Raw genomic sequence first — 16054 nt, 5'->3', positions numbered from 1 at the left:
CGACTTATGGAAGCTCCAATTGCACCACGTCTGCCAACCGGCAGACCAATCACCTTACAGGTGATACGGGACGGGCCGGCCCTCTATATTAGGCCGCGGAAGTCGCCCGGAACTTCATTCCATAAGGCTCTCTTCCACGTACCACAACTTTCGCAAGAAGGGCAGATTTGTGAGACACCTCACTCGAGATTCATAGAACCGGGGTTACGTCAAGTAACCTTACGTTCTATTTCATCTCTCATTCGGTGTCTCACCTATGGGAGATATGGCCCACTCCCGGATTGCATGCTCCGAAGCCCACCTGACCATAACCTGTGACAGGTTGAATCCCCGATCCCAACCTGTGGACTTCAGCACACAATTAGCCAGACCCCACACTCAGGACTGAATGAGCCACTGAAGGCTCAGTGACGTCCAGGCGGTAGAACCGCATGAAAGTATGTGGGGATGCCCAGCTGGCGGCAGCACATATGTCCCTCACAGCGACACCTTGAAAAAGGGCCCATGAGGTGGCCATGCCTCTGGTGGAATGGGCCCGCAGGCCCTCAGGAGGTCTCAGTCCACGGCTCTCGTAAGCCAGGACGATGGCCTCCACCACCCAGTGTGATAGACGCTGGCACGTCAGGGGCCCCCCCTTACGCGGGGGCCCCCAGGACACGAAAAGCTGGTGCTTTTCCTGTATTCCCTAGACCTGTCCACATAGAAGCGCAACGCTCTGACTGGACAAAGCAGGTTAAGCCGAGCCTCCTCCTCCCCTGTGAAAGGTGGAGGATGGAAAGCCTGTAGCTCCAGCGTGGCACAGCTATACGCCGAGTCTCTAACTTTAGGCACGAAGGCCGGGTTAGGGCACAGCACTACCTTCCCCCAGTCCGGGGTGAAGCGTAAGCAAGACTCATGCACGGATAGCGCGTGCAACTCACTTATCCGCTTCGTTGAAGTTAACGCCAGCAGAAGGATAGTCTTAAGAGAGAGGAGCCTTAACCCCACACTCTCCAAAGGTTCAAAGGGCCGGCTAGAGAGTGCCTCTAATATGGTAGGCAAATCCCAAGAAGGAACCAAACGCTTACGAACTGGTTGTACGTAGCGTGCTCCCTTCATAAACTTCTTGACAAGTTTATGCTGTCCAATCGGCATTTCTCCTATACCTAAGTGACAGGCAGAGATAGCGGCCAGATAGACTTTTATGGTGGAGAAGGCTCTGCCTCCATCCTTTAAGTCCTGCAAGAAGCACAGCAGCTCCCGGACAGAACACTGGAACGGAGTAACCGATTTATCCTCACACCATTTCTCAAATACGCGCCACTTGTTGCCATACAAGGACCGCGTAGAAGGCGCTCTAGCGCTCTGGATAGTTTCGATCACCGCTTGAGGGAGACCCAACTGTTCCAAATTCATCCTTTCACGGGCCAAGCCCATAGAGCCAGCCGCTCGATGTGGGGATGAAACACCTGCCCGTCTGCTTGGGACACTAAGTCCCTGCGTAACGGCAGAGGCCATGGCTGCCCTCGGAGGAGACGTATCAACTCCGGTATCCAGGGTCTGCTCGGCCAATATGGGGCTATCAGTATCAGTGATAGCCGCTGCTCTCTCACCCGGAGCAACACCGGGGAGATGAGGCTGATCGGGGGAAAAGCATACAGCAATACGTCTGGCCACTGCTGGGCCAGCACGTCTATCCCCAGTGACGCACCCCCGCCTCTCATGGAAAAGAACAGCGGACATTGTGCGTTTTCTTTCGATGCGAAGAGATCTACGGATGCCTGACCGAATCTCTCCCATACCTGGTGGCATACCTGGGGGTTGAGTCTCCACTCTCCGTAGAGGAGATTTCCCCTGGAGAGCAGATCCGCCCCGCTGTTCTGGACACCCGGGAGGTGAATCGCTCGCAGTGATTACAGGTGTTTGCTGCTCCACATGATCAGGCTCTGGGCCAGCGTGTGCAACTTCAGGGAGCGAGTGCCCCCTTGCCTGTTTATGTATGCCACCGTTGTCGTGTTGTCTGACCTGACTAACACATGACACTTCCCCAAGAAGGGGAGGCCATGTCCCATTGACGGCCCTGCCCTCGAACACTCCCCCCCACCCTGTGAGTGAGGCGTCTGTCGTCACAGTCTTTCTCAACACAATCGTCCCCATGGGGACACCGGTGGTAAACACCTCCGGGTCCTGCCATGGACGAAGGACCGTGAGGCACTCCGGGGAAACCTCGGTAACCCTTTATTTTACAGGTACCCCAGTTACATATGAACTATTTGTAATTACACATGAACACCACATGTAATTACACAGTAATTACCAATAGTTATAAATTAAGTTCATATGTAGTTACATTGTAACAGACCTGTAAAATGGAGTGAGTCTGTTCAGATTCAGATTCAGATTCAGATTCATTTATTTAAAGAATGGGACTTTACACATTGATGAACAGTACAGCCGTACAGTAAATATGTCAGGTTGTAGCCCAAGGGCTAGTTTCCACCTGTAGTCCCATGGCAGGTTGGTGTAATCATGAAAGCGAAAGAAAAATTAATAATACAACAAAGATTAAAAGTACAGAAAGTTAGTAAAACCAAAAATGATTAAAACACACAGTTAATAATACCAACAACAAAAAAAATTAGTAGTATAAAAGGTTAGTAAAACCTAAAATAAATAAAATAAATAAAACACACAGAGCATGCTGCAAAACATGGCAAATGTTAATTGTGATCACATTGTTGGTTTGATCTGAGCCATATTTTCAGCTGGCCTTTGAAGGTGGCGAGACTCGGGCATTCTCTGATCGAGGGAGGTAGATTATTCCAGAGAGTGCTTCCCATGAAGGATAGGGTCCTCTGACTAAAGGAAGTTTTTCTAAAGGGGACCTCACAGACCTTGTTCGTAATGGCCCGGGTGACACGGGTCGAATTGGCGGTCGCACGATATTTGATAAAGTCAGCAAGAGGAGGCGGCGCCAGTCCATGTAGAACTTTGTATATTAGACAGGCAGAGGTGAAATTTCTAAAGTTCTCAAAACTTAGCATGCCATATTTACGTATGATATGGCAGTGGTGATGAGAAAAGGGTTTTTTATCTAGTATTTTCAGGGCTTTTTTATTCAACTGTAGTTCATATGTAGTTACATTGTAACAGACCTGTAAAATGGAGTGAGTCTGTTCAACTGTAGTTCATATGTAGTTACATTGTAACAGACCTGTACAATGGAGTGAGTCTGTTCAACTGTAGTTCATTATGTAATTACATGGAACGGGACCTGTAAAGTGGAGTGAGTCTATTCAACTGTAGTTCATATGTAGTTACATGGTACCGGACCTGTAAAGTGGAGTGAGTCTATTCAACTGTAGGTCATATGTAGTTACATGGTACCGGACCTGTAAAGTGGAGTTAGTATATTCAACTGTAGTTCATATGTAGTTACATGGTACCGGATCTGTAAAGTGGAGTTAGTCTATTTAACTGTAGTTCATATGTAGTTATATGGTACCGGACCTGTAAAGAAGCTCCGGGCTGGGACAGAGATTGCTAAAACCCAGTGGTGGATTCGAACCACTGAACTTCTGATTGCAAAGCAAGCGGCTTTAACCACTCAGCCACGAGGGCTTTCTGAATTTCATGGTGGAGTTTGAGAGGATAACTGTATGTCAGTCAGATGTAGTTGTCACTTTGTTATTATAAACAGAGACTTGGGGAAAATATTGATTGTTATAATATTGAAAATATTTATTTTTAGTTGTAGATATGATTTTGTCCAGAATTCCCATACAAAAATTAAAATAAAAGTATTGTAGGTATAGAGGTAACAGTGAATCTATAATCAAAATAGCCATTCTTCTACATTCTAATTGTTAGCTTATTGTAAATGAGTCATTTTCCCCATCAATTTCCCAATTTCTCAATTAGTTGGGGATCCAGTCGAAGCCCCTGTGGTCACCAGACCCCTGGATCATCTCTCCCCAAAGTCTACCCCCTCCCCCCAAGTCTATAAATCCCCCCGATGTGAAGCATAAGGGGGAACTCCCCCCAATTTGCTAAATAAATTGTATGCACTGTGCTCTAGAAACATTTATTTATATATATATATATTTTTATTTATTTAAAATACATTCTAATCATTTTCTGAATTGAGGTGGAAATAGTCACATGAGCCATTTACAGCTCGTGTGTGTGTGTGTGTGTGTGTGTGTGTGTGTGTGGGGGGGGGGGGGTCTGGCACAGTCACACTGCAGAAATGCCGTGCACTGCGCACCGCAGATATCTGTAGCACCGAGACCACAACCACCGCTACTGCAGTCAATAACAGGAAACGGACATGAGGGCACTGCCATCTTTTCTTTCCCTTCAGACTTTGAAAGTTATGGTTATAGTTTGTGTGTGTGTGTGTGTGTGTGTGTGTGTGTGTGTGTGTGTGTGTGTGTGTGTGTGTGTGTGTGTGTGTGTGTGTGTGTGACCTCAGTCTCTCGTCTGACACTTTTCGTAAGACACCTGTCTGGCACAGTCACACTGCAGAAATGCATTCATATTAATCAATATTGCCTGTCTTTCAAGCTACAACTAACAAAGTATCAAAAAAAATTCCCACGCCTCTGTTTATGATAACAAAGCTATGAAGTGGCAACTACATCTGACTGACATACAGTTATCCTCCCAAACTTCACTGAGAAAGTTGGAAAGCCCTCGTGGCTGAGTGGTTAAAGCCACTTGCTTTGCAATCTGAAGTTCAGTGGTTCGAATCCACCACTGGGATTTAGCAATCTCTGTCCCAGCCCGGAGCTTCTTTACAGGTCCGGTACCATGTAACTACATATGAACTACAGTTAAATAGACTCACTCCACTTTACAGGTCCGTTACCATGTAACTACATATGAACTACAGTTGAATAGACTCACTCCACTTTACAGGTCCGGTACCATGTAACAACATATGAACTACAGTTGAATAGACTCACTCCACTTTACAGGTCCATTACCATGTAACTACATATGAACTACAGTTGAACAGACTCACTCCATTTTACAAGGTCTGTTACAATGTAAGTACATATGAACTACAGTTGAATAGACTCACTCCATTTTACAGGTCTGTTACAATGTAACTACATATGAACTTCATTTATAACTATTGGTAATTACTGTGTAATTACATTTGGTGTTCATGTGTAATTACAAATAGTTAATATGTAACTAGGGTACCTGTAAAATAAAGGGTTACCGAAACCTCCACTAGTTGCCTCAGGTGATGACGCACGTTTAGGCGTAGTGAGGACACCCACCTCTGGAGAGCTCTCATTTTCAGTAAACCCTGAGGCACTACTGAAATGACTGATGCCATGAGCCCCGTCATGCGGAGGCAGACCCGTAATGAAACCGGGCTCTTCCGGTGAAACAGAGCCAGGTGCTGGCGAAAAGTTTCCACTCGTGCTTGTGACAGGAAAGCTCGAAACAAAACAGTGTTTAGCTCGAGTCCTAAATACACAATATTTTGAGTGGGAGACAACACGCTCTTTGCGTGATTGACACTGAACCCCAAGCTGTTTAGCCTGTTCATAAGTGTCTGAGTGTCTCTCTCCGATTCCTCTTTGCTTGGTGCACATAGCAGGAAATCGTCTAGATAGGCCAGCACCCTGATGCCCTTGGCTCGCATCGGGTTCAAGGCTGCCTCCACACATTTGCTGAACACTCTGGGAGCTAGTGATAGCCCAAACGGTAGAGTCTGAAATTCGTAGGCTATGCCTCTGAAGGCGAACCTCAGAAATTTCCTGTGACCTGGGCAGATGCTTATGTGGAAATAAGCGTCCTGCAAATCGACTGACGTGAACCAGTCGCCCCGTTGAATCGAGCGGAACAGCACGTTGTGCGTGAGCATCCTGAATTTGTACTTTCGGAGGTGCAAGTTGAGGATACGCAAATCCAGGATAGGACGTAGCGAGCCCCCTTTCTTTGGGATGAGAAAATAACGTGAGTAAAACCCTGTATTTCTCTCCCCCTCCGGTACAATTCGCTCTGCGCCCTTGTCTAGGAGAGACGAAATTTCGTCCTCTAGAGCCTGGGCCGCCTCCCCTGTCACCTCCGAGGTTTGCACTCCACTGAAGGAGGGCGGTTTCATCGCAAACTGGAGCCTGTAACCCTTCATGACAGTGGTCAGAACCCAGGGATGAACTGCGCATGCGCGCCACGCCTCTGCCATGACAGCAAGAGGACCTGGCGGGCTGAAGCCCAGAGACGGAACGACTGTGCCATCTGGCGGCCACAGGTCGCTCCCCACTTTTTCTTTTTGACAGTTTTTGTTCCACTGCGCCCTCGGCCTTATTGGGGGGCCTGGATGCGTCAGTGGTTTCAGTTTTATTTCTGTGAAACTGTGAAAAGTGCTTTGTGACACTGTACCCAACTGAATGGGAAGCACAGGGGGAACATGTGCTTTTGCGTAACTGCAGGAACGGCAGCTTGACCTCGTCGGGCCCTCGAACAGTTCGCCTTGGGACGACTGTAGGCTTGAAACGTCCCTTCTGCGCCTCTTGGAAGGCGGGGAAAGCCAGTCTGTCCCGGGGAGGCTCAGAGTAGGTAACTTCTCTAGTGCTGACCTCTGAGAATCTACCTCCCCTTCCACCACCACCGTTAGGCCGGCCTTTTCTTGCTCACGTCCCGCGGACGGGCAGGACGGCTCGGACCAGAGCTGTTGGTGGCAGCGGCCACGGCAGCGAAGGACTTCTTAGGCCACCTCTTTTGCTGGCCCTGTTGAGGCTGTGGGGTGCTCGCCGTCTGGGGTTTAGGTCCCTTTGGATAGCCGCCGCGTCCCTTCTCGGCCACTGCCGCAAATCCCTCGCGGGCAGGGGGTCGCGGGAAGGGGACCGCTTTGCGGGGGAGACACAGGTTCAGTGCCTCTCCCTGCTGCTTCCTCATGTCACTCGTTTGTTGGATCGCCGTGACAGCTTCGCCAAACAAACCCCTAGCCTTGGTCGGGTCGTTCATTATGGCCTGTTTGTCCATGTCTGGCAGGCTAGTGAGATTAAGCCAGAGGGCTCTCTCTCCTGCCACCGCCAGGCCCATGACACGGCCGCAGCCCTGCACCGCTCCCCTGGATGCCCGGAGGATGAGGTCGGTGACGACACACATCTCCTTCCAGATAGCGATGTCAGGAGTACCCTTATCCAGCATGAGCCCCATGTCTTGGAAAAGCTCAGCTTGGTAGGCTGCTAGCAGGGTGACAACATTGACATTACTCACTGATTGTCCTGCTGATCTGTACACTTTCTGGTACATGGACGCTGTGAAGCGGTCCGCTTTGCCTGGGAGGGCTGGGCTAGCCTTGGCCAAGGTAGCCCGAGAGGGGTTGAGGTGGTGAGCCACAGCCCTCAGTAGTAGTGTAGGGCTAGCACCCCTGTTAACTCATTGAGTGCCAGCCACTTTTGGAGAACGGACGCTCCCAGTGCCAGAGTTTCAGAGCGTTTTCAGTGATTTCTCGAGGCCCACAGAATATTGTGTGATATTACTATGTAAACACTGAACACGCACAAAGAACGATGAGACTCTATTCTATCATCTGCAAAAAAAAGTTTATTGATCCCATTTTCCGTTCTTTAGTTATGAGCCGGAGAAGATAGCTTGATTCATCCAAAAAAAGCAATTTTTTTCTAGAAGCTGAGATAATTGGCCTTTTGTGAAATTAAACATTTCAAGCACACACTGACTCTGAAGCTAATCTTTTCTAATGTAGTCACACCTCAAAAATAATTTCCTTCAATAAAACAGTTTAGGCCAGGGAATTTTGTTTGGCAGAATAATATTTTTAGCTACAACCAGCAGCGCTGGCCCCTGCGTGCGCTGCTGGTTGCAGCTTCTTGCTGGTCTTGATTTGCTGCTGGTGGGCATCGGATATTCTGGCTTGCGTTTGTCAATCCTGTCCTGCTGCCTGGGTCTGTCTGGGTGTTGCGTGCTGCTCTGCGTGCCCCCCCCCCCCCCCCCCGCCCCGCCCCGCCCCGCCTCGCCTCGCCTCAACTGCACACTCCTCCTCCTGTCTGTGGTGGCTCTCTGCTGAGTTTGCTGTGCGCACAGTGAAGGGTGCAGCTTTTTTACAGCGTTCCGCGTGTGTTTGTCACCGGCAACGATGCTTCCAGTTGAGAATAATAACTCCACGGTGTGGATGTGCGGATGTGCTGTCGCAACCGACACAGAGCGGCTCAATTGTGGGAGCAGATTGGCTGCTGCAGGCACAGCTGCAGTAACGTGCTTCAGCATATCGATGCATACGGATGCGATGCGATTTCCGTTTCCATAACGACTTCTTCTTTGTTTTTTCCTTGCCTTTCTGTTATGTGGAGAGCACTGTCGCCACCTAAGGGTTCTGTAAAATAGGTTATATACCTCCAATAGCTACAATAGTTGTACCAGAGATGTATCAGGGATTGATCCACGTCCCACCGTCAAAAAACGCAATTGACGACAACCGTCGTCATTGGCACTCTACGTCAGTATTTGAATTGACGACAGCTGTCGTCATTGGCATTCAATGAGTTAAAGAGAAAAAAAAACAATTTTTAGAACTTCCTCAAAAGGGTCACTTCCGCTTTTTTGAAAAGGGGAAGTGGTTTCTTTTTGGGTAAAAATCAATTTCTCAGTACTTCTGCAAAGTGCACTTCTCCATTTTTTTTGTCTTGTGCTTAAAGTCATTTTGCGCAAAAAATGCTTTATTCCACTTGTTCTCCAAAGGGTACTTCTGTTTTTTAAATCACTTTTCTTTTGAAAAAGTGATTATTTCAAAAAAGCCCTCCAAAGGCTACTTCCCCTTTTTCCCCCATACCACAGCTCACGACAAATACCACCGTTTTTTTGATCTCGGGGGAAATACATTTGAGCAATCATTATGCAAACCCAGCTGGATCATTTTACATAGTGGGCAATATCTCTTTTTCTCGCTGTTGTTATGGACGCGGCTTGTGAAACACCAACGACTTCCGCAGCACGCACCACGTCTCTTCGTGACAAGAGACGTGCAGCACGCAGCACGTCTCTTGTCACGAAGAGGCGTGCTGCGTGCTGCACGCCTCTATGACGCAACTCCGCGACAGGAAGCACCTCCCTTTTATAAGCAGGAGGGCGATCAGCTGAGTACAATCACAAAGCCATAGCTGTTAGTTTTTTGAGAGAAGCAGTGGAGGCAGAGCGCAGCAGCAGCAGCATTTTTGATCTCAACTAACAACAAGAGTGTGTACTTGTTTTATTTTTACTATCGACCCTCGTATCAACAACCATGGATTTCAATGGTAAGATTTTTTTTGTTATTAATATTGTTTAATTAGACTATCCATTTAATATATATATATTTATAATTAAGATCCTTTTCCTTGTTTTTTATGGAATGTTATATTAACAAAAACATTAACAATACAGCTTTTTACATATATAACCCGGGGACCAGATTATTGGATACCACGCGCTCAGAGGAATATCCAGATGATGATCATCACACCAGAATCTCTCTAAAACGAGGAGCTGCGCTACGAGATATCACTAACAGACCTAGAGGGTGAGAATGAAACATTGTTTGTTTACATATTTATCATATAGTTTGTTTAGAAAAAAAATGGGTGTGGTAACCATACTTCTACCAGTTTTTTTTTGAAATGTTGTTTTTTTACCCCCCATAGAACGGGTTCTCACACAGGTGAATTGTTATTTCATCCACAATCTTTGGGAGGGGCTCCCACGAAGACAGCCAACCGTCGCCATAGAGGCAAACCACGTGACTTCCATAGATGCAACCCTGATGCCCCCATACACCATCCATCTGATAACATCACATCTAAGGACAACGGGCTGAGCCCAAATGATTTTGCAGATTTAATCGACCAGATGTAAGGACATAATTCAGATATAACAACCATCAATATATATATAGGGTATATGTATTTTTGAGATAGACATATCCATCGCTATTTATTTTTTTATTTATTTTTTATTTTTATTTTTATTTATTTTTACAGCCAGGAGACAACCCCCAACAACTCAGCGCTGACCCCCGATGCAGACTTGTATCGACCCTCATCACCTGAATCAGCGTTGAATCCCACCATCCAGCCCAACGACCAGACACTGAACGCGTGGATTGCACAGTACAGGGGTCAACCTTCACCATCAGGCCCGCCCACACGCATCTCCATTAACAACAACCAACCCACGTGGGTGGACCCGGATGTGCAGCTCAGCGAACACACGGCCCCAACAGCTGAAGACACCATCAACAACCAACCCACGTGGGTGGACCCGGATGTGCAGCTCAGCGAACACACGGCCCCAACAGCTGAAGACACCATCAACAACCAACCCACGTGGTTGGAAACGGATGTGCAGCTCAGTGACCAGACACTGAACGACTGGATTGCCGAGTACGAGCGGGTGGAAGCTTCAGATACGCCCACGCCCCTCTCCATCAACAGACCACACTGTATCGACGAGAACGCGATACCTCCACCCTCGCCTGATCATCAACCTCGCGAGAAGACCCAACAACTCTCAGGTACCTCTGACTCAGATAAGCAGAATGTGTATAGACGTTTAAGAAATGGTTATAGGATAATGCAACGCTCTCAAAGGAGATTTGAACGTACATTGAGAACACTCAGACGCACACACACACGGTGGATGGCATCGGCTGATGCCAATTTGAACACAATTTTGATACATCAGAATATACAATGTTCCATGCTTGAAAAATTGAGGAATGTGTAATTTTTTTGTAAAAGTACAGTAAGGTAGAACAATGACACTATCACCATCACCATCGTTTTAAAAAAAGTCCATGTATATAGAGATCAATTAAACAACCAATATGGCTAAGCGTAGGCGACATGCAGATGAAGACAATCGAACACCTCCCCCTAAATTGACTAGATATTTCAACTCCGATAAACCCCCTCCCCTTAGAATAGACTGGAGTGAGCAAGGCGTCGCTTATGCTTTAGCAAATGACCTACCTACGGGGGTGAATAATAATAACGATATTAGAGCCTGGGCTAACGCACAGACTCGTATAATCAAACGCTACATAGCTGATTTACCACCCCGGAGAAGCTGCATTGTACACCAGACCGGTGGCGCTTTGCCTACCCCAACACAACAACACGCGGAACCCCAAAATGACGCAGCTGCTGCGTCATTAGAGTCAGTCGACCCCCGAGGGACACCCCTACAAATAGACGCGTTATCAGACTGCGACGAGACGTCATCAAATACCGACACGCTACCCCCACCCACGTCAATCGTTACGCTTACGCCCCCACAACAAATAGCAGCGTCATCAAATGCCGACATGCTACCCACACCCGCGACAGTCGTTACACCATCACAACAAATAGACGCGTCATCAGACCGCGACGATGACGACATCACTATACCGTCTGCAGACTCTATGATTCAACCCCCAGCTGCCATCTCTCCCAGTGATTATACCGTTAGACACATAGATACATTCAACGCTAGGATATACCGTCAAAATATAGATCTACGCGATATTAACACTGATAATCTCGGATTGGTGCCTGGTATGGTCAGACAGAGATTAACAGGGTTAATTGATGTAGTTACAAACGAGGTCCCTACGGGCAGCATTATGGATGTAACGCTGGGGGGTGATAGCCTAGCGTCAGATGTGCATACTATCGCCACAGTCGGAGACAATGCTGGTCAAGAATTTCTGGACCATGTCTCAGACGCAATTCAAAGCAATGATGAGTCAATGATCTCTGGTGACCTATCTCTCACCATCACAGTTGCAATGAATCAGCAAGGGGGCGGTAGGCTTAGATTGATGGATATACAATATAAAGATATTATTGATCGAAAGATTAATTACCTTTATAATCCTGATAATGGTTGTGGAAATAATCTTTGTTTCGGCATGGTTATTGCCAGACATTTTAACCCTGATTTAAACAACGCTAGTCTATTGGAGAGAGCTCGAGAAATATACACTGAGTTGGGTTTTGACCATATGCATAAAGTATCATTTGCCGACATTGGAACTTTTGAACGTCATTTTGACAGCAAGATAATTATCTTCCACCACAAAGAGAGTTCTAAACGCAGACACCCATTTATGACTACAGACGTCCCCCACCCAGAAACAATTTGGGTTTATTTATATGAAGGACATTATTATCTCATTCTGAATAAAAATGCATTCATTGGGGCTAGTTATGTCTGCGACTACTGCTACCAGCCGTATCAGGAGCCTTATATACATACATGTAGACACATATGTAATGCCTGTTACGGACCTCTACACATAGATCCACCCCAGGCGAACACCACTGTTAAATGTAATGTATGTAGGCGTATATGCAAATCTCAGACTTGCTATGAAGCACACATGAGAAGGGGCAAACATAGCGTCTCCCCCTGCGAGAAAAAGAGATATTGCCCACAATGTAAAATGATCCACATGCACAGACCCAGTACACCCCACATATGCATCTCACCAAGATGTGATCATTGTGGCGTTCCACTAGGGGCGCAAGAGTCTGACCATGCCTGCTTCATACAACCTACTCCATTTAAAGAAGCCACGGAAAACTATATATTTTATGACATCGAGACAAGAATAAATGCAGAAGGTATGCATGAAGCAAGTTTTGTATCATCTATGACGCTTAAAAATGACAAGCCTAGAAACTTCAGTGGCGCTGATGGGAAAGATTGCATCGGTGATTTTCTAAGGTTCTATAACAACCCCCGCTATGCAGAGCATACGTTTATAGCGCATAATGGTAGTGGTTTTGATGGATATTTAATATTAAAAAACATGGTGTCTCAAGGACTAACTCCCTCTGTCATTGTTAAGGGATCCAGACTGACCGCCATCTTTTCCACATACAAAAAACAGAGGTTCATAGACTCTGCCAGCTTTCTACCCATGCGTTTAGCCGAAACCCCAAAAGCCTTAGGTTTTGCTGAATCAAAAGGCTATTTCCCATACAAATTTAACACAATAGAAAATGAAAACTATATTGGAGTCATCCCCTCAAAGGAGATGTTTGGGTATGGTACAATGCGTGAATCAGATAAATACAAGTTCTTAAAATGGTATAATAGTCATAAGTCCCTGATATATAACTTTGCTAAGCAACAGGCCAAGTATTGTGCACAAGATGTTCGAGTGTTACGTCAAGCCTGTGTTCTTTATAGGGAAGCGTTCATCAAAGCCACCAACGTAGACCCCCTCCGATATGTCACGCTTCCTGGCGCCTGCATGGCTGTATTTAAAACCACATTCCTAAAACCAGACACCGTCGCGCTCACCTATAACGGCTGTTATACAGGTCAGAACCGAACATTCAGCGACGCATCTATGCAGTGGTTATCTTATCTGGCACAAAGCCAGAATATTAGCATTATACATGCTCTCAACCATGGTGAACATAGAGTCGGTGGTTATTATCTAGATGGTTTCAACCCAGGGACTAATACTGCATATGAATTTGCCGGCTGTTTTTTTCATGGGTGTGATCGCTGTCATATTTCAAATGACACACACCCCTACAAAAACGCAACGTTTGGGGACTTGTACCATGCTTTCGCTGAAAAAATAAATACGTTAGAATCTATCCATGGTATGAACGTAGTCGTTTTATGGGAGTGTGAATGGACCCGTATGAAACACACGGATGTCTCCGTGATGGCATTCATGAGATCTTACACACAACCTGAGCGTTTGAACCCACGCCAAGCCCTATATGGGGGACGAACAAACGCCTTAAAATTACACCATAAGGTTGAAAACGGCGAAAAGATACATTATGTGGACTTTTGTTCTCTATATCCATATGTACAGAACACAAAAGAGTACCCTCTTGGACATCCTAAAGTTATTACCAGGGATTTTGATGATATCTCAACCTACTTCGGACTCATCAAGTGTGTAATAGCGCCGCCTAGGTCTTTGTTTCACCCCGTCCTCCCCCACAGAGCACACGGGAAACTGATGTTCCCTCTTTGTCGCACATGTGCAGAAGGGCTCTCTAAAGATGAGTGCGACCACAACGAGAACGAGAGAGCTCTCAGCGGCGTATGGGTTTCGTTTGAGTTACACAAAGCGATCGAGAAAGGTTATCGTATTATATCAATCTCTGAAGTCTGGCATTTTGAACACCGCACAAAGGAATTATTCCAAGGGTACGTAAAAGCTTTTCTCAAGCGTAAACAGGAAGCGAGTGGATTCCCAGCCGACGTCACTACGGATGCCGAGAAAGACGCGTACATTGCCGAATACCAAAAAGTCGAAGGTGTGTTTTTAGACAAAACAAAAATTGTGCACAATCCTGCACTACGTTCATCATCCAAATTACTTTTGAACACTTTATGGGGACGATTTGCATTACGAGATGAACAGTGTACATGTGAGATAATTAATAACCAGGTTCGTTTTCTACAACTAATGTTCAGTGACCAATTCATTGTGAGTCAATTCCGCTTCCTCACCGATGATGTCGCTATTGTCCAATGGAAACATGCTGCCGGTCAAGGCCCGAAGGGAAAAGATATTAATGTCTTTCTAGGAGCTATGACCACCGCATATGCTCGTCTGGAGCTATATGAAATTATGGATAAACTTGGCTCGCGCACATTATATAGTGATACAGATTCAATAATTTTCACAGCGCGGGAGGGGGAGTGGAACCCGGAACTCGGTAAGCATTTAGGACAATTGACAAGCGAGCTTGAACCAGCCGAACACATTACAGACTTTGTATCAACGGGTCCAAAATCCTATGCATTTATCACCAACACAGGTCGCTCGTCAGTGAAATGTAAAGGTATCACGCTAAATACTAGTGTAAATAAAAATGCTGTCACTTATGATTCCCTTTTACGCCTGCTGGAAGCGTATGTTTTGGATGGTGAAGTTAATGTTATTAGAACAACCGCTGATCGAATCAGGAGACATAAATTATCGCTACAGCTAAGCAATCAGTCATTAGTTAAACGCCTTCAGGTCGTCTATGATAAACGCCGCGTTCTGAACGATTTCAGCACACGTCCACATGGATATTAACAACGTCATCAACACGCAGGGGGGGTTTGATGCACGCCTACTCCACCCTTTTACCATGATTATTTCTGGCCCGTCTGGGTGTGGAAAAACTTTTTTTGTTAAATCCATTATTCAAAACGCATCACAACTGATCACACAAGCGTTGGATAATATCGTCTTTTTATATGGCTGCTGGCAAAAAGTATATGATGATTTATTACTGATTAGACCAATTACTTTTATTGAGGGTATTCCGCCCTCATTAGCAGATGATAGTATTTTTCCCCCCGATAAGAGCAACTTATTAATTATTGATGATCAGATGTCTTCTGCCGTTAATAATTCAGAGGTTCAAAATGTATTTACAAAATACTGTCATCACAGAAATTTAAGTTGTATCTATCTGGTCCAGAATCTTTTCGCCCAAGGCAAAGCAAGCCGCACAATAAGTCTCAACACTAATTATCTTGTGTTATTTAAAAACCCCCGCGATAAACAACAAATAAGCATCATAGCACGTCAAATGTACTCCAAAAATTCAAAACATTTCATGGAAGCTTTTCAAGATGCCACATCTAGTAATTATGGATATATTCTCATAGACTATAAACCAACGACACCTGACCTGTTAAGACTCAGAACTGAGTTAACCCCCGAGCGACAGGTTGTCTATCTGCCCAGAGGGGGAAGAAGCTAGGCTCTTTTAGAAATGTCTGCTCGTGTACATAGGAATTTCGAACTTCTTCAACATCTTTATAAGGCGACCCCCAAAAGGCGCAAGACCATTCTTGCCACAGCCAGCAATGATCTAATTAATGCATTATGTGAGCTTGCATTGAACCTATTAAAAGGGAATATTCCACTTTCTCCTAAACTTCACAGGAGATTAAAGAAAAGCAAGGCTTTACTTAGGTGGTTTGCCAATAAAAAAGTTACACTATTGAAAAAAAAGAAAAAGATTAACCAACGCGGTGGTTTTATATTCCCTTTGCTAGCTGCGGCTATTCCTATTATTAGTGGTCTTTTTAATCG

The sequence above is a fragment of the Poromitra crassiceps genome (assembly GCF_964638095.1).
Source record: "Poromitra crassiceps genome assembly, chromosome: 17".
NCBI lineage: Eukaryota > Metazoa > Chordata > Actinopteri > Beryciformes > Melamphaidae > Poromitra > Poromitra crassiceps.
This window is presented reverse-complemented; position numbering follows the sequence as displayed.